The sequence below is a fragment of the Scyliorhinus canicula genome, chromosome 12, assembly GCF_902713615.1.
Source record: "Scyliorhinus canicula chromosome 12, sScyCan1.1, whole genome shotgun sequence".
In the NCBI taxonomy this organism is placed as follows: Eukaryota; Metazoa; Chordata; class Chondrichthyes; order Carcharhiniformes; family Scyliorhinidae; genus Scyliorhinus; species Scyliorhinus canicula.
In genome coordinates this window covers 62,986,084-63,013,895 of record NC_052157.1, presented here as the reverse complement: position 1 = coordinate 63,013,895, position 27,812 = coordinate 62,986,084, and positions in this window count along the sequence as shown.

Below are 27,812 nucleotides of genomic sequence, written 5' to 3'. Positions count from 1 at the left end.
CCCAACTTCATACCCCTGATACTATCCAGCACCTCCCTCAGCCCCAGGGGTTCCTCCAATGCCTGACTCTTTGCTTCCTCCTCCAGGAGAAATTCCAGCTCGTCCAAAAACAGCCTCATGTCCCCCTCCTCCGCACCCCCCCCCCCCCCCCCCCCCCCCCCACCGAGAGTCAGCCTCGTAAAGACCCTGGTAGTACTCCCTAAATGCCTGATTTATTTTCCCTGGCTCCGACACCTCACCCCCAGCCCAAGTCCATATCTTCGATATTTCCTTGGGGGCGTCCCGCCTCCGTAGCTGGTATGCCAGCATGCGGCTCGCCTTCTCCCCATATTCATATTGCACCCCTCTTGCCCTACACAGTTGCCCTACCGCCCTCCCCGTCGTCAGCCAGTCAAACTGCCCCTGCAACGTTTTCCTCCTCACCAATCCTTTTGCGGTGGGCACCTTTGAATACTCCCTGCCCACCTCCACTGTCTCACTCACTAGACGGTCATGTTCCTCACTCCTTTCCCTATCTACACAAGCCTTCAACAAAATCATTTCCCACAGTTCACTGCCTTCAGTGCTTCCCAGAAAATGGCTGCCGACACCTCCCCATTCTGATCCAACTCCAATACTCCTTTATCGCCACCCGCACCTTATCTCAAAAACCTCCATCTGCCAACAACCCCGAGTCAAACCTCCACTCCGGCCTTCGCCCTGGGTTCTGAAAGCGCCATGGATCCACCATACCCATCCTCTCCATAAACCCCTCCAGCTCCCTCGCCATTTGTACCCTACATATCGACCTGGTGCTCAACCAATCCACCCTCGGCTCGAGGACACAGTTAAAATCTCCTCCCATGATCAACGGATCCATGGCCAAATCCCAGGTCGCTGCCAGCAACCCCCTCATAAAACCCACATCATCATAATTTGGGGCAGACACATTTACCAACACGACCGGTGCCCCTTCCAATACCGCACTCACAATCACATATCTCCCACCTGGATCCCTCACCTCCTTCGCACTCACAGATCCTATTTTTTTGCTCATTAATATCGGTCCTCCCCTCGATTTTGAATCAAACCCCGAGTGGAAAACCTGTCCGACCCACCCCTTCCTTAACCGAACCTGGTCCTTCCTTAACCTAACCTGGTCCTTCCTTAACCTAACCTGGTCCTTCACACGGGGGTGCATCTCCTGCAGAAATACCACCCCAGCTTTCAAGCTCCTGAGGTGCATGAACACCAACAACCTTTTAACCAGCCCATTTATCCCCGGATGTTCCACATTACCAGCCTTACCGGATCCCCCTCTACCGTCCGTCATCTTCCCCACTTCACTCCCGCCCCCTTGATTCCACCCTATGCCTAGCCCATTCCAGATGGCCCCCTTTCTCTGCCCCTGATCATGTCATCTCTCACCCCCTGCCACATCGCAGCAACCTCCCCCACTTCCCACTTCCCCCTACCCCCCCTCCCACGGGCCACCCCTCTCGGCATTCCCCCCCACCACCTCACTTCCGTTCACCAGCATTACTTCCTAGCGTGGCAGCCCCTGTCCAAAGGCACCTCCCAATGACCTCCCCTCCCCCTCTCCCCATTCCTCACCTTAAGGAAGAAGGCTCCCTGCTGGTCTTACCCTCCCCCACACAAACCCTCCCCCACACAAACCCACCCCCACACAAACCCTCCCCCACACAAACCCTCCCCCACACAAACCCTCCCCCGCACAAACCCACCCCCACACAAACCCTCCCCCACACAAACCCACCCCCACACAAACCCTCCCCCACACAAACCCTCCCCCACACAAACCCTCCCCCGCACAAACCCACCCCCACACAAACCTTCCCCCACACAAATCCTCCCCCGCACAAACCCATCCCCACACAAACCCTCCCGCGCACAAACCCTCCCCCACACAAACCCTCCCCCGCACAAACCCTCCCCCGCACAAACCCACCCCCACACAAACCCTCCCCCGCACAAACCCTCCCCCACACAAACCCTCCACCACCCTTCTCCTGAACTCCAGGCCGCCTCCCCCAAAAGCAAACAAACAAATGTTAAACACAAACAGTCGCATAAAACAGGAGGGGGGATGGGACCATCCATCCATACATAAACCTTTCACCCCTTACAATCCCAACAGTAAACAAAAAACCAAAAAAAGGACCCCCTCCAAAGCAGAGTGGGGGGGTGGGGGGGGGGGGGTGGAAATTCCCCAATCCCTCCCCCCACTTCGAACATGTTCCCGACCATTACAAAGGGTCAGCACCTCATTTCCCAAGCATTGTCCACTCAGTTCTCCCCCACTTTATGATCATTAATAAAGTCTTTGGCCACTTCTGGGGTCTTTAAATAATACCCCCGCAGCCTCCAAACGTCACCCACAATTTCGCCGGGTAGTGCACCCCAAACCTGATCTGCCACCGGTACAGCACCGCCTTGGCCTTGTTGAACCCTCCCCACCGCTTTGCCAACTTGGCTCTGATATCGTGATAAATTCGGACCTTGTTCCCCTCCCATGGGCAGGTACGCTTCTCCATGGCCCAACACAAAATCTTCTCTTTCTCCACATATAGTGGAGTTTCACGACCACTGCTCGCAGCGGCTCCCCAGCTGTCGGCTTCTGCCTCAGAGACCTGTGCATTCGGTCCACTTCAGGGGCCTTATCTAGCACCCCATCTGCCACCGGTCCCACCAGCATCTTCGAGACGTACCTCGTGGCACTCACACCTTCCAGTCCTTCAGGCAGACCCACTATTCGCAGGTTCTGTCTTCTCGAGGCATTCTGCTGCCCCTCCACCTTTGCCCACAACGTTTTACACAGGTCCCCTAGGAGCCCCACCTCCGCCTCCAAGAGCCACCACACGATCGCTGTGGTCTGATCTCGATCTCCCAAATCTGCGACCCCTGCACCTCCAAACATTTCTTCATTCATTCCATCAAACTCTTCAAGGGTGCCACAGCTCCTTCGATTGCCTTTGAGCGATCCACCCACATTTCCTTCCACTGTTGGCATAATTCTGCCTTAATAAAAGCCATCAACTGCTCCATCTGGGGCCTTTGACCTTGCACCATCCCTTCCCCCACAGTGGCTGCTGGAGCACAGGTTTCCTTCGACTCTTTAGCCAGGTCTCTCAACATCTTCTGCCGAGCTTGGTGACCAGCATACATACCACTCCGAGGGGAAACTATTCCTCCGACCTTCATCTACATCTTTTCATCAAAATTCCACCAAATTTCGGGTAATAAGACCTCTTTTCTGTGCCTTGAAGCAGGAGCTGCCCTGTGTGCGACCACTCACACCATGGCTGCCACCAGAGGTCTCCTACCGTGATATAATTGTTGTGTTGTAATTCACAAACTGACCACTAGGGGTCTCAATAGTATATAAGTGAATGTCAGAGTCAGGTGACCTCAGACTGACGAGGGAGCTGGGAGAGAGGTTGCTTCTGCATGTTCATACTATTATTCATCTGCTGTTTATCTATACTATGGGCGGCACGGTAGCACAGTGGTCAGCACTGTTGCTTCACAGTGCCAGGATCGCAGGTTTGATTCCCGGCTTGGGTCACTGTCTGTGCGGAGTCTGCACGTTCTCCCCGTGTCTGTGTGGGTTTCCTCCGGGTGCTCCGGTTTCCTCCCACAAATCCAAAAAGACATGCTTGTTCGGTAATTAGGACATTTTGAATTCTCCCCCCGTATACCCGAACAGGCGCTGGAATGTGGTGACTCGGGGCTTTTCACGCTAACTTCATTGCAATGTTAATGTAAGCCTACTTGTGACAATAAAGATTATTATTATTATTTGACCCACAGTTAATGTTAATAAATCATTTTGAGCTTCAGCTACAAGTATTCTCGTAAAATAAATTACACCATCCGACAAGAACATTACATGGTAGCAGAAATGGATGGAATTAAACACTTGAGAAAAAACTATCACATCATCGAGTGAAGCCTGCCACGAGGTCCACAGAGATTCGAAGATTTTGCGGACTGCAAGAATGAACTACAGGGAGTTGTTGAAGCCACCAATAAGCCTCAGATTTCATGGTAATGTGGACAGCAACTGGCTTGTGTTTGGACAACAATTTAATCTGTTCTTACTGCAGTAAATGTACGAGGTCAATCAGATTCACGTAATGTAGCGATGCTCCTCACAGCAGCTGAGCCCAAAGCAATTGCTGTGTTTAATACGTTTAAATTTGCAAACGATGAAGATAGTAAAAGTTTTAGCAAAGTAATTCGAAGATTTGATGCACCTTGCAGCCCCAGAAAGAATGAAATTCATGAACGCTATGTGTTTAGAACACATTTTCAGAAGACAGAAGAGTCCATAGATCATTTCATCGCTGATTTAAAGTTAAAAGCTAAAACCTGTCATTTTTGGCGGTGAAATCATCCATGATTCGGGACCAGATTGTGTTTGGTGTGAATGAAAATAAGCTGAGGGAACAGATGCTGAGGGAATCAGAGCTGTCTTTGGAACAAACAGTTAAGATTTGTCTAGCTCACGATCTAGCAGCACAGCATTCTAAAATGTTTCTCAGTAATGGCGGCGTCTTCTGAGAGGAAAGCACTCCGGTTGCCGCCATTTTTCCAAAAAGGCGGGAAACTTCCAAAAAAAAATCGGGAAAGTTCCTGCAGCTCCCCGCACAACTACAAACAGGTTAAAGATCAGGATGAAGTATTTCCAGGTAGGGGCTGGTTTAGCTCACTCGGTTAAATCGTTGGCTTTTCAAGCAGGCCAGCAGCACAATTCGATTCCCGTACCAGCCTCCCCGGACAGGCGCCGGAATGTGGTGACTAGGGGCTTTTCACAGTAACTTCGTTGAAGTCTACTCGTGACAATAAGCGATTTTCATTTCATTTCATTTCTGTGTAAAAGGTGTGATCAAAGGCACAAATTAAGGCAGTGCCCAGTGTTTGGCAAGTTTTGTCCCAGATACAAAGGAAAAAAAATCACTTTGCTCAGAATTGCTGCTCTGAGCTCAACCCCAGATCAGTCAGCACAGTGGAAGGCACAGTCTCCAGTGATCAAACATCATTGTTTGTTGAGAAGAATAATTTTTGGGAGACATCAAAAAATTCGGCAGCACTTAAAAAAAATGTAAACTGATATTCCATTTAAAATAAATGCAGTTGATGAGGACAAATGGCTGCTGCCACTTGAAGTGAACGGTACAGTGGTCTGATTGAAGTTAGACACTGGTGCCAAAGCCAATTTAATCAGCATGACTGATTTCAAAAATCAAAAATTTCAGCCAATTAGAAGAAATCACAAACTATCTCTGACAGATTATAATGGTTCAAGCATTAAATGTTATGGTGCTTGTGGCCTGAATGTGGTGGTGAAGAACACAGTTTATTCCATCCCATTCTGTATTGTATCTGAGGGCTTGGATTCATTATTAGGTGATCAGTCTATGAAGAATTAAGTCTAGTGTAGTTGGTATATAACATTCACAAAGGATTGGATCAATACTCCAATGATCCTGAGAACATCATCAGCAAATTCAGTGGAATATTCACTGATTTTAGTGCACTATCATTTACCAATGAGATACAATTTAAAGAAGGTGCATTATCTAAAGCATCGCTACAAACTATTAGTCGTGAAATTGCTGAAGATGTAGATCTGCATGTCAATCTCATTTCGACCCTACCACCCGTACGGTAGAAAAGCGCAAGATACAAAAACCACAAGTTATCAGCAAGTTATCTGGGGCAGCACGGTAACACAGTGGTTAGCACAGTTGCTTCACAGCTCCACCGTCCCAGGTTCGATTCCTGGCTTGGGTCACTGTGCACAGTCCGCACGTTCTCCCTGTGTCTGTGTGGGTTTCCTCCGGGTGCTCCGGTTTCCTCCCACAGACCAAAGATGTGCAGGGGTAGGTGGATTGGCTGTGCTAAATTGCCCTTAGTGTCCAACAAAGGTTAGGTGGGGTTACGGGGATAGGGTGGAGGTGTGGGGATAGGGTGGACGTATGGACTTAGGTAGGGTGCTCTTTCCAAGGGCTGGCGCAGACTCGATGGACTGAATGGCCTTCTGCACTGTAAATTCTATAAGATAGAAGAACCTACCAATGAGTAAATTCCATGCATGTGTGAAACAAAAAAAATGGTCATACTCATACAAGCATGGGTCCCAAAGATCTTAAAGTGTACATATTGTAAAACAATCATTACAGAAAGCAATGGACAGCCAATCCGATCCATAACGCACAAAATCACATTACAAAGCATTACCATTGTCACATGGTAGATCGCCAGCAGAGTTACTCATGAATAGAAGGTTGTGTACCACATTTCCATACTTGGAAAAGGAGGAGAATGTAGTGGTATTGCAGGAAATGCAAAACAATAAAGCAGAACAAAAGCAGTTCTATGATAGAGTGTCCGGAACTTTACCACCTCTGAGTAGTGATGACATTGTGAGAATAGAAGATTCAGACAATTGGTCGAGAAAATTAGGCAGCATGGTAGAACAGTGGTTAGCACAGTTGTTTCTCAGCTCCAGGGTCCCGGGTTCGATTCCCGGCTTGGGTCATTATCTGTGCTGTGTCTGCACGTTCTCCCCGTGTTTGTGTGGGGTTCCTCCGGGTGCTCCGGTTTCCTCCCGCAGTCCAAAGATGTGCAGGGTTAGGTGGATTGGCCATGCTAAATTGCCCTTATTGTCCAAAAAGATTAGGTGGGGTTACGGGAATAGGGTGGAGGTGTGGGGTTAGGGTGGAGGTATGGCCTTATGTAAGGTGCCCTTTCCAAGGGCCGGTGCAGACTCAATGGGCCAAATGGCCTCCTTCTGCACTGAAAATTCTATGGTTCTGTGAAAAAATATTGCACTTGAAGAAGTAGCACCTCGTTCCTACAATGTACAGACAGAGGAAGGGTTGGTTTTAAGAAGAAATCGTCACGTGTTCTTGAAAACCAGAGAAGACTTTCACAACAACGTGATGGATGACGAATCTACATCAGAATCAATGTCAGCTGCAGTGTCAGATAGCTCAGCAGTTCCTGAGCATGAGAATCTCATGGAGAACATTGAATCTACAAGTTCTGAGCAGCAAGGTCAAACTTTGAGAAGGTCAACCAGAGTCAGAAGCAAACCTGATCAACTCAATTTGTAGATTTGGACTATTTGTCCATACTGTTCTTGCTGTTCTAGTGTATATGTATATTTGTTAAACCAGCTTTAAAAATTAAAAAAAATCATACTGTCAGATTCGAAGGATAATGATATCACATGTAAATACTGATGATAATGTATTAATTTATTCCTTCAAAGAAAAAGGGATGTAATGATATGATGGTTTTGTTGTAATTCACTGATTGGCCACTAGGAGTCGCATGGGTATATAAGTGAATGTTAGAGTCAGGTGACCTCAGACTGATTATGTAGCTGGGAGAGCGGCTCCTTGTGCATGTTCATACTGTCATTCACCTGTTGTTTATATATATTTGACCCACAATTAATGGAATAGATCGTTTATCGCTTTAGCTACAAGTATTCTTGTGATATAAATCAGGCCAACCGACAAGAACAATACAAACACCAACTAGGGCGATGCTGAGCTTAACATATACAATAACTCTCTCTGGGTTAGTGAGGGCAATCAACGTCTCCCCCCCCCCCCCCCCCCCCCGCCACCCCCCACCCCATCCCGGCCTGTCTCTGCCAATCAACCTGATCATGGCTGATCCTCTATCTCAACACCACACTCCCGGGGCTCTCCTCACCGTTCCCCCCTCCCCCTTAAGGCCAGTAAAATCTCAATAACTATCCACCCGTCCAGGCAGGCATCAAAGATCCCACGGTCGCTATTCGGAAGAAGGGCGGTGGGGAGGGAGGGGTGAGCAGCGGGAAGTTTTCGTCCAGGATCCGAGGGCCAATATTTATCCGTCACCCAACATCTGGGTCGTTGTCATATTGCTGCTCGCTGTGCTGAATTGGCTGCTGCACTTCCTGCATGACGCCAGAGAGCACATCCTTACAAAATGTCCATCATGGATGGCCGAGAAAACCTTGGGGCGTTCCAGGGTGGTGGGGGTGGGGTGCGGGGGTGGGGGTGTGGAAGGTGTCGGAGGTATTTGTCATTATTCCAATTGACAGGTAGTCATTTGCTCATCACAGTAATAGTCCCAGTCACAGCCGGGTGCTAATATTTTGGTGGCAACATCAGAAACCGGAGACGAGAGGTGAAGGAGATGGAAATGCATTCGGCTTGTGCCCAACAGTGCCTGTCCCACACAATATTACTCGAAGGTATCCATGACAGTATAATAACGGAGTTCCTGGGGCATCGCGATGGGAGAGTAGTGGTATTATCACTGGGTTAGTACTTCCAAGGCTACACTCCCCAACCCATACCCAGGCCAATGGGACCCTGGTTCAAATCCCACCTGTGCATCAATTAGCAAATCAATTGATAAAATCTGGAAGACAATGTCAGGGAGGCCATCAAACTGTTGTTGATTATTCCATTTAAAATAAATGCAGTTGATGAGGACATTATTGGGCTGATAAGGAATGGGGCATGGCCATCGTTACTGACTCAGGGATAACTAATGACTGAAGGGGGTAGCATAGAATCGGAGAATTTACAAGGCAGTACCATCTTGAGGAACTCTGTTAGGAACACACGGTGCTTCTTTTTATATGGCACTAATGCACTTTGAATAATTTGCTTTGCATGTTGTGTAACACACACTGTGTGGCAGAGTCTCTGAGAAAAGAATTGTTCCGCTGGGACGGGTATGATGACAGGTGTGGGCTGTTGGATGGTCAGTACTGAGGGAGTGCTGCACTATCGGAGGGTCAGTACTGAGGGAGGGCTGCACTGTCAGAGGGTCAGTACTGAGGGAGTGCTGCACTGTCAGAGGGTCTGTACTGAGGGAGTGCTGCACTGTCAGAGGGTCAGTACTGAGGGAGTGCTGCACTGTCAGAGGGTCAGTACTGAGGGAGTGCTGTACTGTCAGAGGGTCAGTACTGAGGGAGTGCTGCACTGTCAGAGGGTCAGTACTGAGGGAGTGCTGCACTGTCAGAGGGTCAGTACTGAGGGAGTGCTGCACTGTCAGAGGGTCAGTACTGAGGGAGAGCTGCACTGTCGGAGGGTCAGTACTGAGGGAGTGCTGCACTGTCAGAGGGTCAGTACTGAGGGAGTGCTGCACTGTCAGGGGGTCAGTACTGAGGGAGTGCTGCACTGTCGGGGGGTCACTACTGCGGGAGCGCTGCACTGTGGGAGGATCAGTACTGAGGGAGGGCTGCACTGTCGGAGGGTCAGTACTGAGGGAGTGCTGCACTGTCAGAGGGTCAGTACTGAGGGAGTGCTGCACTGTCAGAGGGTCAGTACTGAGGGAGTGCTGCACTGTCAGAGGGTCAGTACTGAGGGAGAGCTGCACTGTCGGAGGGTCAGTACTGAGGGAGTGCTGCACTGACGGAGGGTCAGTACTGAGGGAGCGCTGCACTGTCAGAGGGTCAGTACTGAGGGAGCACTGCACTGTCAGAGGGTCAGTACTGAGGCTGTGCTGGACTGTCAGAGTGTCAGTACTGAGGGAGTGCTGCACTGTCAGAGGGTCAGTACTGAGGGAGTGCTGCACTGTCAGAGGGTCAGTACTGAGGGAGTGCTGCACTGACAGAGGGTCAGTACTGAGGGAGCGCTGCACTGCCAGAGGGTCAGTACTGAGGGAGTGCTGCACTGTCAGAGGGTCAGTACTGAGGGAGTGCTGCACTGTCAGAGGGTCAGTACTGAGGGAGCACTGCACTGTCAGAGGGTCAGTACTGAGGCTGTGCTGCACTGTCAGAGGGTCATTACTGAGGGAGTGCTGCACTGTCAGAGGGTCAATTTTGAGGGAGTGCAGCACTATCAGAGGGTCAGTACTGAGGGAGTGCTGCACTTTCAGAAGGTCAGTACTGAGGGAGTGCTGCACTGTCAGAGGGTCAGTACTGAGGGAGTGCTGCACTGTCACAGGGTCAGTACTGAGAGAGTGCTGCACTGTCAGAGGGTCAGTACTGAGGGAGTGCTGCACTGTCAGAGAGTCAGTACTGAGGGAGTGCAGCACTGTCAGAGGGTCAGTACTGAGGGAGTGCTGCACTGTCAGAGGGTCAGTACTGAGGGAGTGCTGCACTGACGGAGGGTCAGTACTGAGGGAGCGCTGCACTGTCAGAGAGTCAGTACTGAGGGAGTGCTGCACTGTCACAGGGTCAGTACTGAGGAAGTGCTGTACTGTCAGGGGGTCAGTACTGAGGAAGTGCTTTACTGTTGGAGGTTCAGTGCTGAGGGAGTGCTGCACTTCCAGAGGGTCAGTGCTGAGGGAGTGCTGCACTGTGGGAGGGTCAGTACTGAGGGAGTGCTGCACTGTCAGAGTCAGTACTGAGTGAGTGCTCGACTGTCAGAGGGTCAGTACTGTGGGAGTGCTGCACTGTCAGAGGGTCAGTACTGAGGGAGTGCTGCACTGTCAGAGGGTCAGTACTGAGGGAGTGCTGCATTGTCAGAGGGTCTGTACTGAGGGAGTGCTGCACTGTCAGAGTCAGTACTGAGTGAGTGCTCGACTGTCAGAGGGTCAGTACTGAGGGAGTGCTGCACTGTCAGAGGGTCAGTACTGAGGGAGTGCTGCACTGTCAGAGGGTCAGTACTGAGGGAGTGCTGTACTGTCAGAGGGTCAGTACTGAGTGAGTGCTCGACTGTCAGAGGGTCAGTACTGAGGGAGTGCTGCACTGTCAGAGGGTCAGTACTAAGGGAGAGCTGCACTGTCAGAGGGTCAGTACTGAGGGAGCGCTGCACTGTCAGAGGGTCAGTACTGAGGGAGTGCTGCACTGTCAGAGGATCAGTGCTGAGGGTGTGCTGCACTGTCAAAGGGTCAGTACTGAGGGATGCTGCACTGTCAGAGGATCAGCACTGAGGGTGTGCTGCGCTGTCAGAGGGTCAGTACTGAGGGAGTGCTGCACTGTCAGAGGATCAGCACTGAGGGTGTGCTGCGCTGTCAGAGGGTCAGTACTGAGGGAGTGCTGCACTGTCAGAGGGTCAGTACTGAGGGAGTGCTGCACTGTCAGAGGGTCAGTACTGAGGGAGTACTGCACTCTCAGAGGATCAGCACTGAGGGTGTGCTGCGCTGTCAGAGGGTCAGTACTGAGGGAGTGCTGCACTGTCAGAGGGTCAGTACTGAGGGACTGCTGCACTGCCAGGGGGTCAGTACTGAGGGAATGCTGCACTGTCAGAGGGTCAGTACTGAGGGAGCGCTGCACTGTCAGAGGGTCAGTACTGAGGGAGAGCTGCACTGTCAGAGGGTCAGTACTGAGGGAGTGCTACACTGTCAGAGGGTCAGTACTGAAGGAACGCTGCACTGCTGGATGTTCGTTAATTTAGATGAGACATTGAACCCGGGTCCCATCCCCCCTCTCGGGAGGTTGTTTATAACAGAACTGAAATAATTGATTGGCTGTCAATCCCTCGCCTCATATGACACCAGCAGAACCACACAGTATCTGTTTGTGTTCACACTGTCCGCTACCTCGGGCATCGCTGCTGATGTTATCTGTTAGCAAAATACCCAAAATACAAAAAGACGTCTGAGGAAATTCCCTGCCCTGTCTCAGTATTACAGCACTGGGTATGTAGAGGCAGCCTTTGGATTGAGCAGCCCACTCAGCAATACTATTGAAGCAAACAGCAATGTTCCTGCCCACGTTTCAGTCGCTCACTGAAAGAAAGGGGCTCGTTTCTCCGCTGCCCACGACGGGTCGGAGAATAGCGGGAGGGCCTTCCCAACAATTTTCACGGCCTCCCGCTATTCTCCCCCCCCCCCCCCCCCCTCCGGCCGCCCCCCGACACGAATCGCTGCTCGCCGTTTTTTACGCCGAACAGCGATTCTCCGCAGGCCAATGTTTTCACGGCCGCGATCACACCTGCTTTCAGCGTTCGTGAAAACGGCTGCAAAGTGCCCGTCCCGGACAACCATGGCACCGATTGGCATGGCCGCACCACGGCCGTACCATGGGTGGCATGGGCCTGCGATCGGTGGGCACCGATCGCGGGCAGCGGGTCCGATACCCGCGCACTACTGGTTCTTTCGCCGCCCCGCGGCTGAGGGGCATGGCGGCCCGCGCATGCGTGGGTTTGACGCGTCTGCGTGATGACATCATCCGCGCATGCTCAAGTTGGAGCCATCCAACCCGCGCATGTGCGGCTGACGTCATTGTGCGCGTCAGCCGGCGTGACGCTTGGCGCGCGGACTTAGCGACGGTTGCTAAGCCCGCGATGCCGTGCCTCATGGGGCCCCGCTGCTAGCCCCGCCCGGGGGGGGGAATTGGGTCCCGGGAGGGGGCGCGGAGGCTGCCGTGAAACACGGCCAGTTTCACCGCAGCCTTTATGACTCGCCGCATTTGCGGAGAATCGCGCCCGGTTCATTGTCACGTAGACTATTACACAATGTTGCAAAGGAACAAAGAACATCTGAGTTTTGAGGATACATCAGCAGGTACAGCCAGTGATTGGGAAGGCAAGTGGAATCTTGTCCTGTATTGTGAAGAGCGGGATATCCCTCGGTTAGACCACACCTGGAGCAACGTAAATCATAGAATTTACACTGCAGAAGGAAACCATTCAGCCCATCGAGTCTGCACCGGACTTATCCCCACGCTTCCACCCTATCCTAGCAACCCCACCTATTCTTTTGGACAATTTAGCACGGCCAAACCACCTGTACATCTTTGGACTGTGGGAGAAAACAGGAGCACCAGAGGAAACCCACGCAGACATGGGGAGAAAGTACAAACTCCACACAGACAGTCACACGAGGCCGGAATTGAACCCAGGACCCTGGAGCTGTGAGGCAGCAGTGCTCACCACTGTGTCACCATGCCGCCTATAGTTCTGGTCTCCATATTCCTTAGTCAGACCACACCTGCTGCACGTGCCCAGTTCTGGTCTCCATATCGCTTGGTCAGACCATACTTGGAGCACTGTGCACTGTTTTGGTCTCTATATCCCTTGGTCAGACCACACTGGGAGCACTGTGCACAGTTCTGATCTCCATATCCCTTGGTCAGACCACACTGGGAGCACTCTGCACAGTTCTGGTCTCCATATCCCTTATTTAGACCACACTGGGAGCACTGTGCACAGTTCTGATCTCCATATCCCTTGGTCAGACCACACCTGGAGCACTGTGCACAGTTCTGATCTCCATATCCCTTGGTCAGACCACACCTGGAGCACAGTGCACAGTTCTGCTTTCTGCCTCGTCAAAAGGATACAGGGACACTGGAGAAGGTGCAAAAACATTTACAAGGATGATCAACTGAGAGGCTGTAACGGTCAGGAAAGGCTGAACATGCCGGGGATCTTTTCTCTGGAAAAGAGAAGGTGGAAGGGGGTGGCCTGATCGATATCTGACAAACAATAAAAGGGATTTTGATCAGGTTGACAGAGAGAAGGTATTTCCTTCGCAACAGAAGATGTTTCCTGTTGGGGGGACGCCAGAACTCGGGAACATCAAAAGGCGACAGTCACTAATAAATCCAATGGGGAATTCAGGAGAAAACTCTTTCTCCAGAGAATGGAAGAATGTGGGACTCGCTCCGACAAGGAGGGGGGAGAATGTGGGACTCGCTCTCACAAGGAGTGAGGAGAATGTGGAACTCGCTCTCACAAGGAGTGGGAGAATGTGGGACTCACTCCCACAGGGAGAGGGGAGAACGTGGGACTTGCTCCCACAGGGAGTGTGGAGAATGTGGGACTCACTCCCACAGGGAGTGGGGAGAACGTGGGACTTGCTCCTACAGGGAGTGGGGAGAATGTGGGACTCACTCCCACAGGGAATGGAGAGAATGTGGAATTTGCTCCCAGAGGGAGTGGGGCGAATGTGGGACTCACTCCCACAGGGAATGGAGAGAATGTGGAATTCGCTCCCAGAGGGAGTGGGGCGAATGTGGGACTTACTCCCACAGGGAGTGGGGAGAACGTGGGACTTACTCCTACAGGGAGTGGGGAGAATGTGGGACTCACTCCCACAGGGAATGGAGAGAATGTGGAATTTGCTCCCAGAGGGAGTGGGGCGAATGTGGGACTTACTCCCACAGGGAATGGGAGAATGTGGGACTCGCTCCCACAGGGAATGGAGAGAATGTGGGACTGGCTCCCACAGGGAGTGGAGAGAATGTGGCACTCGCTCCCACAGGGAATGGAGAGAATGTGGAATTCGCTCCCAGAGGGAGTGGGGAGAATGTGGAACTCGCTCAAACTGGGAGTGGGGAGAATGCGGGACTTGCTCCCACAGGGAATGGAGAGAATGTGGAATTCGCTCCCAGAGGGAGTGGGGAGAATGTGAGACTCACTCCCACAGGGAGTGGGAGAAAGTGGGACTCGCTCCCACAGGAAATGGGGAGAATGTGGAACTCGCTCGCACGGGGAGTGGGGAGAATGTGGAACTCGCTCGCACGGGGAGTGGGGAGAATGTGGGACTCGCTCAAACTGGGAGTGGGGAGAATGCGGGACTCCCTCCCACAGAGGATGACAGCAGAGATACCTTGGAACAACAGGAGATTTTGAAATGCAAGCCTTTGTGATATTTAATAACATGCTGTGAATATTGTGTTTTTTAAGAACCCAACTTGACTGGCGTAGAGTTAACGGAAGGTCCACCAGGGAAGGATTTACCTGTAAAAAGGGTTTCACACAGCTGCAGATTGCTGACAAGCTGGAACACCCTGAGATATATGACAACAGCAGCTGGAGGATCATCACCGCAGAACTCTGGGCCACCCCTAGATGGTGGATCCTCCAGTGGCAAAGAGTCATGCACAAGCGGATGACACAGACTGGCACATGTTGGGACCCAGGACCACGTGCCGAGGGGATGCACAAAAGCTGAAGGCAGCTGGCGCCCCAGTCAAAAGCGGAAAGCTCGCCGTCTGGGGCCTTTTACGCACAGAGGGGCTGGAATCTGAGCAGAACCCCTCCACCAGAGAATGTCTGACATGCAACATTACTGACTTGCAACTATAAGCTGGGATGGGCAGTGCCGTTGGACACCCTGTGTAAAGAAACAACCTGTACTTTACTTAATGGAAAGTCGAATTTAAACGGATTTATAATGCACGTTTAGAGATTCCGGAATTCTCCAGCCATTGGGATTCCCTGGGCGCAATTCTCCGCACTCACGACGGTGCGGAGAATAGCGGGGGTTGTAAATTTTTACGGCCACGCTAGTCTGACGCCCTCCCGCTATTCTCCCCCCCACGCCCGACACGAATCGCTGCCGCCGTTTTTTTAAGGCGAGCAGCGATTCTCAGCCGGCCAATGGGCCGAAGTCCAAGCCCTTTACGGCCTTTTTTACGAACGGCAAACACACCTGGTTCGTAAAAACGGCCGTAAAGTTCCGATCTTGGCAACCATGGCACCGATTGGCACGGCAGTACCACGGCCGTGCCAAGGGCGCCATGGGCCCGCGATCGGTGCCCACCGATCGCGGGCAGCGGGTCCGATTCCCGCGCACTCTTTGTCCTTCCGCCGCCCCGCTGTATCCATTCGCGGGGCAGCTGAGGGGCATCCCGGCCCGCGCATGTGCGGGTTTCGCGCAAATGCGCGATGACGTCATCCGCGCATGCGCGGGTTGGAGTCTTCCAATCCGCGCATGCGCGGCTGATGTCATGTGACGCGTCAGCCGTCGCAAACTCTGGCAAGCGGGCTTAACGAAATTCGTTAAGCCCGCGATGCCGGAGTTCACGGCCGCGGCATGCTAGCCCCGACCGGGGACCAGAATCGGTTCCCGGTCGGGGGGGGGGGGGGGGGGGGGGAGGCTGGCGTCAAACCCGCCCGTTTTTGACGCCAGCCTTACGATTTTTCCCTGTTTGGGAGAATCGCGCCCCCTGTTCGTGCCAGAAGGTTTCCCAGTGGCGGAGGGAGCAGAGAATCGCTGCTACACTGCCCTGCCTCCCGCTACCCAGAACACTCAGCTTGGAGACTGGACAATCCCGCCATAATTCATGAAATAAAGTATATTTTTTTGGAATGAAAAGTTTAGTCATGCTAATTAGTCATACAACCTAATCACTACCTTTTTTGTTTGAATTATGGCATGTCAGCGTCGCTGGCTGGGACCAGCTATTGCCTATCCCTATTTGCCCTCGATATGAGCACCTCGCTCGAGCATTTCAGTTAAGATCCCCCCGCATTGGCTGTGGGTCTGGAGTCACATATAGGCCAGACTGGGGAAGGGCAGCACATTGCCCTCTCCAAATGGACATGCAAGAACCAAGTGAATAAAGTAAAAAGTCTTACAACAGCAGGGTAAAGTCCAATAGGTTTGTTTCGAATCACTGGCTTTCGGAGCACTGCTCCTTCCCCGGGTGAATCAGTGCTCAGAAAACCTGAGGAAGGAGCAGTGCTCCGAAAGCTAGTGATTCAAAACAAACCTGTTGGACTTTACCCTGCTGTTGTAAGACTTCTTACTGTGCTCACCCCAGTCCAACGCCGGCAGTTCCACATCAAGTGTATAAAAGCGGAAATCTGCCGATGCTGGAAATTGGAAATAATAACAGAAAATGCTGAATAAACCCAGCAGGGCTGGCAGCATCTGTGGAGTGGGGAACAGAGTTGACGTTTTGAGTCCGTCTGACTCCCGAGCTGAAGAGGGGTAGAAACGTGACAAATTATATCGTTGGAGAGGAGGGGAGAGGGGCAGAATGGAAGATCAGGTGGGAGGTAAGGAGAGATTGACAAATATGCCATGGACGCAAGCCAAAAGGAGCTTTAATGGTAGCATTAAGGACGAAAGAAGGTGCTGATAGTGGCAGAAAGGTAAGATAGCTGAATGTGTTAATAGAAGAACAGAGGTCAGCACTCAATGAAAGCAAAACTGAAGTGACAAACAAATCAAACAAAAAAAAACAATGGTGGAGGAGTGTGGTGGCTCGAGGCCATACCAGGTAGACATCAGTAAGGAGGAAAGGAGATTTTATCAGCAACTAACAAGTGTAAGTTATATACGGGCACAGGGTCTCCATACAGGTGTTAAGACTCTCGCTCCCTCGGTTCACTCTGACCAGAACCCCGCTCCACAGGCCCCGTGCTTTGTTTCCATTTGTCGGGGTTCCTGCGCCCCCACATGATAGGCCCCAAGCTGGTCACATGGACTGTGAGGGCGCACCTTTTAAAGGGACCACACTGCCTCATGGAAAAAATTCACCGTCTAATATTGTTAAACTCAATGTTGAGGGCTGCAACGTGCCTAATCGGAAGATAAGGTGCTGCTCCTTCAGCTTGCGTTGGGCTGCACTAGAGCATTGCAGCTGGCCAAGGATGGACATGTGGCAGGAGAATAGGGATGAGAAAATATCAGCCATGATTGAATGGCGGAGCAGACTCGATGGGCCGAGTGGCCTAATTCTGCTCCTGTGTCTTATGGTCTTATGTGAACATGAGTGCGAGGTGCTGAGTTAAAATGTTGCGTGACAAGAAAGTTGGGGTCGAGTTTGCGGGCTGGGCAAAGGTGTTTCGCGGTCACCCAGCCCACGTTCAATAGACCAAGTTGAAGGAAATAGAAATGAATCAATCTGAGAGGAGTTGTTTGGGGCTTTGGACAGTGTGGAGCTAAAGGAGCAGGCGGTACCTGGGGAAGATGCCATGGGAAGAGTGTGAGGAGCTGGGGATGATGAAGAAGTGGGTCACGGTGTCACAGAGGGTGTGGAGGAGTGAGCTACGGTGTCACAGAGGGTGTGGAGGAGTGAGTCACAGTGTCACAGAGGGTGTGGAGGAGTGAGCCACAGTCTCACAGAGGGTGTGGAGGAGTGGGCCACTGTGTCACAGAGGGTGTGGAGGAGTGGGCCACAGTCTCACAGAGGGTGTGGAGGAGTGGGTCACGGTGTCACAGAGGGTGTGGAGGAGTGGGTCACAGTGTCAGAGGGTGTGGAGGAGTGAGCCACAGTCTCACAGAGGGTGTGGAGGAGTGAGCCACGGTCTCACAGAGGGTGTGGAGGAGTGAGTCACGGTGTCACAGAGGGTGTGGAGGAGTGAGCCACGGTCTCACAGAGGGCATGGTCCATGCGGAATGCTGACAGGGGTCAGGGAAGATACGTTTTGTGGTGGCATTGTGTGGGAGTTGGCAGACCTAACTGAACAGACGGAGGCTTATCAATTGTCCAGCAGTAATGAGTTCAAATACCTCCAGATAAGGGTCTTTTTGAGTAAAGAGGTGGGTTTGTTCCCAATGTTGCCGCCATTGGGTCTACAGGACAGAGTCCTCTTGGAGGGTGATATTGGGGACGGCAAGATCTCCAATGTGTACACTGAGTTGGCCAGGAAGGAGGAAGTTTTGATGGTGGGCAATGCGGCAAAAATGGGAGGAGGAATCGGGAGGCCCAGTTCGAGGTTGGATTTGAGAAGATGTGCTGCATAGGATTAATGCATCCTCATTGTGTGCTGGGCAGCTTAAAGTTGAACACAGAGCACATATGACGCCGGCAAGGCTGAGCCGATTCTTCCCAGATGTGGTCAATCAGTGCTACGATGTGCCAGGTCCCCTGTGAGTGTTTTGGTGTTGGCCAAAATTGGTGGGGTTCTGGGAGGGAGTCACGGATGTATTGTCTCCAGTGGCGGGAATGGTGGTCACGCCTTCTCCATGGGAAGCTATTTTTGTAGTTTCTGAGGATCTGGGTATTTTGGTGGGGAAGGAGGCCAATGTCAATGTTGTGGCTTTCGCTTCCCTGTTAGTCCGAAGGAGAATTTGACTAAACTCGCATCCTCGGATCCACCAAGTACCAGGTCATGGGTGCGGGATCTTGCTGAGTTTCTTCATTTGGAGAGAATCAAGTTCACCATTCGTGGAATGGATGAGGGGTTCTTCGTGAGGTGGAAGCTGCTCTTTGACATTTTCAAGAAGTATTAGGACGTCAGCAGAGTGTGGGGGGTGGGTGGCGGAGTAGGGGAACGTGATGAGGTACAGAAACTATTGGCTATTAAGAGGTAGGGGGGTACTTTAATTTGTTGAAAAACATTTTGGGGGCGTTGTTTTGTTTTATTGACTGTTCCTGTTTTTGTATTTTTTGGAAATATCTTCAATAAATTATCTTTAAAAGAAAAGAAAACAGGCCGAGGAGCAAATTGGACAGTGGCCTGAACAGGTGATTGAACAGAAACCCATGTGTCGTGCTCCTGACAGAAATATGATCCCTGAGAGAGACACGACTCCTTAAACATTTGTGACTGAAGGACAGTTCTTGATTAGTGCTTGTCCTGTGAGTATGTAACTGATAGCATGGTGAGTGCCAGCAGGATCTGCATAAGAAGGAGAGATGAAGGAACATCTGGAGCGATAACCTGCATGAACAACCACTGTAAGAGCAGTGCTCTGGGACCGGGACTCAGACTGGACATTGAAATACACCAAGAGGGAAACTGATCACTTTGCCACTTAACGGGTGGTATTTAGGCTCAACTCGTGAATTTTGATACCTTTTGTAGAACAAAGTTTTGTTACTTTATGCGATAGAGCTTTGTGACCCTATATGGTGGAGTTTTGCTACTTTAGTGACAATTTGGTAAGGTACGATAAAGGAGATTTTTGTACAATAATTTGAGAGTTTGAGTGTTTTGTTCCTGATGCTAGTTGACCCAAGTTTGAGGTGGAAGAATTTGGCGTCCTGGCGTGAGCCTGATATTCAACAAGGTTGGCTAAGACCTATTTAAAAATAATTTTTATTCAAGTTTTTCAATAACAAATGTTCTCCCCACAATTTAAAACAAACAAGGCGTGTTTCCACACCAACACAAGAAAAGAACTCACCCGCCCCCCAAAATAAATAATAACAAAAAACCAACAGCAATACAAGAAAGAAGAAAATAACAACATAGCAAACCCACCGCCGCAAAAACAAACCCCCTAACCATCCCCAAACCCCCCCCCCCCCCCCGCGCCCCCACCCCCAAATTACTGCTGAGACCGACCACTCTCTACCCCTTCGCCAGGAAGACGAGAAAGGGCTGCCACCGCCGAAAGAACCCCTGTACCGACCCCCTCAGGGCAAACTTCATCCTCTCCAACTTGATGAACCCAGCCATGTCATTGATCCAGGCCTCCAAACTCGGGGGCCGCGTATCCCTCCACTGTAACAGAATCCTGCGCCGGGCTACTAGAGACGCAAAGGCCAGAATGCCGGCCTCTCTCGCCTCCTGCACTCCCGGCTCCAAAGCTACCCCAAAGATCGCGAGCCCCCAGCCCGGCTTGACCCTAGACCCGACCACTTCCGACAAAGTCCCCGCCACCCCCTTCCAAAACCTCTCCAAGGCCGGACGAGCCCAGAACATATGGGTGTGGTTCGCCGCGCCTCCCGAAAACCTCCCACACCTGTCTTCCCCTCCGAAGAACCGGCTCATCCTTGCCCCTGTTATGTGAGCCCTATGCAGCACCTTCAGCTGAATTAGGTTGAGCCGTGCGCAAGAGAGCTAAGACCTATTTAGACCTGCTGAAGCTTAAAGAATTCCAGACACTGAGTCTGGCATTCTGGGAGTGACTAAGCAGGGGTCTGGGAGCCATAGAACCAAGAACAGAAGTAGACTAGTCAATGGATAAGGGTTAGCCTGAGTAGTTAGCCTTGAGGAGTGCTCAGTAGGTCTCCTTGGCAGGACCAGACACAGTGAGGGAAAACTGTCGGTGAAGGTTTGATAATGAAGTTTGGTTAAGAGACTTCCTACCTCCTGCACGCAGCCATCTGAAAGCAGAACCGCCAGACCCTCACACCCGGTCACTTCCCGTTTCGTTGACTATGTTTAAAATAGGGAAAGGCTATTCCACCTTGTGGAAGGTGGTCCAGTGACAACACGTTCCTGGATGGACCTTTTGTGCCAAAGCAGGGGGGTGGAAGAGATATGAGAGATTGTTGAGGCTGAGCAAGAGATATTGGGATAGTCAGGAATTCTCCACAGGGACAAGAAAGATGTAAGTCCTGATGCCGGAGTGTAATGAGTTTTACAAGATGCCAGTGTGGAAATTGGTGCTCCAGGCGCACCTTCATGAACAGAGGTGTTGGAGGGAGATAGACAAGTTAAAGTCTCTGCTCTCAGTCCAGAGGGGTATGAAGTACGTGTTTTGGGGACCGAGCGACAATAAAGACGATGGTGGGGGCAGAGATACAGACTGGGAAAGATATGGTGGATACGTTTGGAAAAGCTAAATGAACAATTTGGAAAATAGTTTGAATCACTGCATTCTGAATGCACATTTAAAACACAATGCAACCCTTCAGGGGAAAGGATTGGGTTTACCAAATGTAAGGTGAGAAGATATTTTGCAGCTACTGGCAGCTGAGTTGAGAAAGGAAACTTGTGTTTGAGTAAGTTGGTGCGTGTGTCTTACAGAGACCAGAATACTCCAGCCTTTGCGATTCCCAGTTTCCCGGCAGCGTGGGGTGGCTTAAATGGGAAATCCCTTTGACAAGTGGCAGAAACATGCGGCTAGCGGAACCAGAGAATCCAGCCCAGTTTCTATGTGCTTTTTCCCTTGTCTGTGTCTAGCGCCTGTTGTTATTGAATTATATTAGTTAACCTTCTGTGGTCAGGGTCTGGTTCTGTAGTTGTTTTAAAGGTGCGTGTTGAACGTGTGTACTGTAAGGGTCCTTCCTGTTGATTCCCTATTTTCCCCTTTCTTTATTTCTGCTGTTATCATTTTGATCCACGGATGATTAATGGACATGTACCTTTAAGTCGAGCAGGGCAAGAGAGGAATTCAAAAGTTACGATAAAAAACACTGTGCCAGCTTTTTGGGCACCCGATAGGTCAGTGGGACTTGGTTTGATTGGTTGGTTGGTGGCCAATGAATTGGCCAAAAGGCCATATTCTGCTCGGTAACAGGCCGTGATTGCCTGATTATTTTTTTAGAGAACTAAGGTAAAGAGAGTTTGAGTTCTGGACGCTTAAAGAAAAGAAGCTGCTCCCTCTCTCCCTCTTGTTTTCTCCAGAAAAACTGCACAGAATCTGCAAGAATCTACAGTGAAAACCTCAAACTGAAAACCTAAATTGAAGGTAGGTGAGCTATAACACAACTACCTGAAACAAAGACTTTTATCCCTTTTACTTATTATTTCAGCCCCTCTTCTCCCCTCTGTGTTTTACTGTCGTATGAAATGAAAATGAAATGAAAATCGCTCATTGTCACAAGTAGGCTTCAAATGAAGTTACTGTGAAAAACCCCTAGTCGCCACATTCCAGCACCTGTTCGGGGAGGCTGGTGTGGGAATTGAACTGTGCTGCTGGCCTGCTTTGGTCTGCTTTAAAAGCCAGTTCTTTAGCCCTGTGCTAAACCAGCCCCTGATGCGTGTGTGTGTGTGCATAGAGGGTGGAATTAGTTTAAATTGGGGGGTTAGGAATTCGATAACAGTTAACCTGTTGTATTTGCTGCATATTTAATTATAGTTATTGGGCTCGATTCTCCGCACCCGCTAGGGTTAGGAACGGGGCTCCGGGTATCTCGGTGGTGCGGCCTTGACGCTGTCATCAACGCCGCGCGCCGAGAATGACGCACGGCTGACGCCTATATGACATCAGCCACGCATGCGCAGGTTGACCAGCTCCAACCCGCGCACGCGTGGATGACATCATCGCACAGACGGCACATATTCGTGTATGCGCGGTGCCGTCTTTCCCCTCCGCCGCCCGGCAAGACGTGGCGGCTTGATCTTGCGGGGCGGCGGAAGGGAAATAGTGCATCCGATTTGGACGCTGGCCCGACGATCGGTGGGCACCGATCACGGCCCTGTCCCCTCCCGAGCACAGTCGTGGTGCTCTTGCCCCGATCGGGCGCCTAGAAGCCCCAAATGGGCTTCTGGTGCCCGTATCACGACGGCAACGACCAGGTGTGGTTGCCGCCGTTGTGAAACGGCCGCGAACGGCCGGCCGCTCGGCCCATCGGGCTCCAAGAATCGCCGTTCGCCGTGACAAACGGCGAGCGGCGATTCGGCGAGTGGGGGTGGGGGGGGGGGGGGGAGAATCGCGGGGGGCGCCAGGGGGGCGTAAAAAATGTCGATTGGGGCCGCGTGGGGTGCGGAGCGGAGAATTCCGCCCATTGTTATTAGTAAACTTAATTGAGTTTTAATTTACAAACCAGTGACTGTTGACTGTAGTTAATAGGCAGCCAAGGGTCAAAGACACCGGGTGTTTTTAAAATCAATTTAGAGTACTCAATTCTATTTTTCCAATTAAGGGGCAATTTAGCGTGGCCAATTCACGTACCCTGCACATTTTGTTGGGTTGTGGGAGAAGAGACCCACGCAGACACGGGGAGAATGTGCAAACACTACACGGACAGTGACCCGGAGCCAGGACCAGGAGGCGGGATTTCTCCCCCCCCCCTCCCCCCGCCGGGTGAGAGAATCGCCGGGGTGTCGCGCGAATCTTGCCACACCGCCCCGACCGCCGCACGCGATTCTCCCACCCCCCACCCCCAAACCAGCGGCGCACGAATCGCGCTGGGCCGCTCGGAGAATCGCTGCAAACGGCGAGCGGCGATTCTCCGGCCTGGATGGATCGAGTGGCCTCACGTAAACGGCCCGGTTCCGCCGGCACCATCCATACCTGGTCGCTGCCGGCGGGTACTCATCGCAAAGGCTTGGGGGGGGCGGCCTGTGTGGGGGGATGGCTTCGTTCCCGGGGGGGCCTCCGATGGGGTCTGGCCCACGATCGGGACTCACCGATCGGCGGGCCGGCCTCTCTCCCCCCGGGCCTACTTCCTTGCGCGACCGGCCCCAAAACCCCGGCGCCATGTTGGTGAGGGGCCGGAGCGCTCCGTGAGGTTGGCACCGGTGGCGTCGGTTGGCATCAGCACCACTGCACATGCGCGAGTTGGCGCCGGCCCAACTGCACATGCGCGGGACCCAAGGCGCCGCGTCTTTTACACGGCGCCGAGTCACTGACACCACGCCGAGTCCCCGCCCCCGTCAATCGCGTGATGCCCCCACGGAGGGCAGAGAATAGGAGTCTGGGAATGGGCGCCGACGCCGGAGTAAAACACTCCGGTTTTTACTCTGGCGTCGGCACTTAGATTCCCATTGGGAGAATCCCGCACAGGGTGTTTTTCTAAAAAATATTTATTAATTTAAACTGTGTTGTGATTCCAGGTCAAGTGGGGCTGGAATTGGCCCTGCACTAGCCCAGGGGGTCGTAACAATACATAGTTGTATTTTGAGTTGGGTTGAGTGAGGAGAAAGATAAGCTGTGATAAAATGATAATGGAGTTTGTTCTGGTGGGAGAGGGGAGATTCTGCGGCAACGGAATATGATGCCTCACACTTTGATTTAACTTCAAAGACCCTCCAATGTCTGCGAAGGTCTGTTAAAACTTACTCCTTGCATATAATTCTTGAGAATTTACCTTTTCCTTTGAGGTCGAAGTACAGTTTTGAAGATTGTAGACTGGTGTCTGAATCCATTTCCTTTGTCTTCTTTGAATATTCTAAATTGTGACGATTGAATGAAAAACATCTGTTCTAGAGATGATGCGATGGGAATGACTCATCCATGGACTCATTCCTCAGGGCGTAGCATAGTGGCTTCTATGTTAGCACAGTTGCTTCATTCACAGCTCCAGGGTCCCAGGTTAGATTCCCGGCTTGGGTCACTGTGCGGAGTCTGCATGTTTGCGTGGGTTTCCTCCGGGTGCTCCGTTTCCTCCCACAATCCAAAGATCTGCAGGTTAGGTGGATTGGCTATTCTAAATTGCCCTTAGTGTCCAAAAAGATTCGATGGGGTTATTGGGTTAGGGTAGAGGTGTGGGGCTTAAGGAGGGTGCTCTTTCCAAGAGCCGGTGCAGACTCGATGGGCTGAATGGCCTCCGCTGCACTGTGAATTCTATGATTCTATGATTGTATGAGTGAATGAGTGTGGTCTAATAAAAAAATTGTGTGGTTTGTCTTTGTTGTGTTGCTAGCTTTAATGTTGAATGTTATTTTCCCTAAATTATGATTTTGCAATCGTATATTCAAAACTACATTTAAAATCAAATGGGAGCTGAGTTGTTTTAAAAATGTAATTTGAATCAAGGTGACTGTAAAATTCCTTAATCTTTAATTGAAAAAAAGAATTGGGTACTCCAAATGTATTTATTTTTAAACCCTGGGTGCTCGTATTTCAAACTGTGAAAAAAAGAGGCTCTAAAGCGTGGAATTTGAAGATAGTCTTCTTTATTTAAGGAGGCCATGTGCTCCTGTGTTTCACTTAAGGAGCAGTGATGATGTCATTACATTTGAAAACTCTTGTTCTGTTTCCCTGACTGGCAGAGATTTCAGTATTTTTTTGTTTAATTCATTACACATCGAATTTGCTGATTGAGAAATTGACCTGGACCGAGGTGTCCAGTCACACATCAGGTGGCTTTCCTCCACAATACAGTAAAATAGGCACTTTTCAACAAATTTAGCAAAAATAGGAAGGCAGATTATTGTTTAAATTGAGAGAGGTGGAGACTCAGCGAGACCTTGGTGTCCTTGTGCCTCAGTTTCTGAGAGTAAGTGCACAGGTACAGCAGGCAGTAAAGAAGGCAAATGGAATGTTGGCCTTCATAGCGAGAGGATTTGAGTATAGGAATAGAGGTGTTTCACTGCAATTGTATAGGGCGCTGGTGAGGCCACACCTGGAGTATTGTGTGCAGTTCTTACCTGAGGAAGGATGTTCTTGCTATGGAGGGAGTGAAGCAAAGGTTTATCAGGCTGATTCCTGGGATGTCAGGACTGTCATATTAGGAGCGACTAAATTGGTTAGGATTATATTCATTGGAGTTCAGAAGAGTGAGCGGGGATCTCATAGAAACTGACAAAATTCTCACAGGATTAGACAGTGTAGATTCAGAAAGAATGTTCCCGATGGTGGGGAGTCCAGAACTAGGGGTCATAGTTTGAGGATAAGGGGTGAACCTTTTAGGACTGAGGTGACGAGAAATTTCTTCACCCAGAGAGTGGTGAATCTGTGGCATTCATTACCACAGAAAGTAGTTGAGGCCAAAACGTGTAATTTCAAAAAGGAGTTAGATATAGCTCTTGGGACTAAAGGGATCAAGGAATATGGGAGGAAGGCGGGATCAGGATATTGAACATGACCATAATGAATGGTCAATGAGCCAAATGGCCTCCTCTTGCTCCACTTTCTATGGATGTTATCTGTTACCTTTTAAGCTAAATTGTTTGTTCTCAGTTTGACTTAACGTCCGTACTAATTGTGGGCACTACTGTTTGGCTGTTCTTCCATATAGTTGAATATAGTTGTTCTTGATATTTAGTTCATTGAATAAATTGAGTGCATGGAATAAACTGCTCTTATAAAAGAGAAAGTTAACTAAAGTTTAAGGACATAAACAGATTTTAATCTTTGACAAAGAAAAAGTAATGGAAAGGTAGTCCAAAGGTAGTCAGCGGCAAAGAAAATCAAGAAGATTTTATTGGTGAAGAGCAGTGATGATGTCCCAATTTGAATCTGGAATAATTTGTACGAGTGTAATATTTGTTCTTTTCTTGTGTTATGTATAATGAGAAAATGTTATCTAAGATAATGCATATATGAACATACCTGTTGTTTCAATTCTATGTACTTAAATGCTAATTGTATAGGGTGTTGATGAGACCACATCTGGAGTATTGTGTCCAGTTTTGGTCTCTTTATTTGAGGAAGGATGTGGTGGGTGGAGGCAGTTCAGAGGAGGTTCACCAGATTGGTTCCGGGGATGAAAGGGTTGATGTACGCGGAGAGATTAAACCGTTTGGGTTTATACTCGCTGGAGTTTAGAAGAATGAGAGATGATCTGATCGAGGTTTATAAAATACTAAAAGGGATTGATAAAGTAAACGTAGACCAAATCTTCCCCCATGTGGGGCAATATAGAATGAGAGGTCATGGATATAGGTTGAGAGGTGATAGATTTAAAACTGAGATGAGGAGGAACGACTGCTCGCAGAGAAGTGAATTTGTAGGACTCACTGTCCCACAGTGCGGTGGAGTCTGAATCATTAAATGGTTTTCAGAAGGAGATAGAGATATTTCTGATTTTAAAAAACAGGTTAAAGGTTTATGGGGAACAGGTAGGGAGGTGGATTTGAGACCAGGAAGAGATGACCCATGATCTGATTGAATGGCGGAGCACGCTCGAAGGGCTGAATTGCCTACTTCTGCTCCTAATTCTTTGGTAATCTAGAATTAGCATACCTGGCTGAGGTTATTCACAAAGATCCCACTTTCTAAACATTGCCCCTTGCCGGAGTTGTGGTGATCCCCAGGTTAAATCAACACCGGCCAGCTCTCTCCCTCAAAGGGGAAAGCAGCCTTTGGACATCTGGGACTATGGCGACTTTATCTTTACCTAGAATTGAAATTAATGACTTTATGTAAGAATGGATCAGGGGGCTCTTGTGTATTCAGGAGTAGGGTGATCTGTAAGTAGGGAGATCATGTTGTCTAGAGATAGTCGATGAAGTTTCAACAGATAATAGGATTTTTCCATTATTGCTAATTATCTGGGGTTACGAAATGGAAGTCAAAACCTTAGAAGAGGAGTAAAATACAGAATTCGTAGAGCTCACGCTATGGGTGACACAGTGGATACCACTACTGCCTCACAGCGGATTCCGGCCTTGGGTGACTGTCCGTGTTGAGTTTGTATGTTCTCCCCATGTCTGTGTGGATTTCCTCTGTGTGCTCCGGTTTCCTCCCACAGTCCGAAGATGTACAGGTTAGGGAGACTGGTCATGATCAGTGTATGTGGTTAGGGAATAGGTTTGGGATTGGGGGGTGCAGTGGGTCTCATTAGGATTTTCTTTTGGAGACTCGATGGGTCAAATGTGGAGATT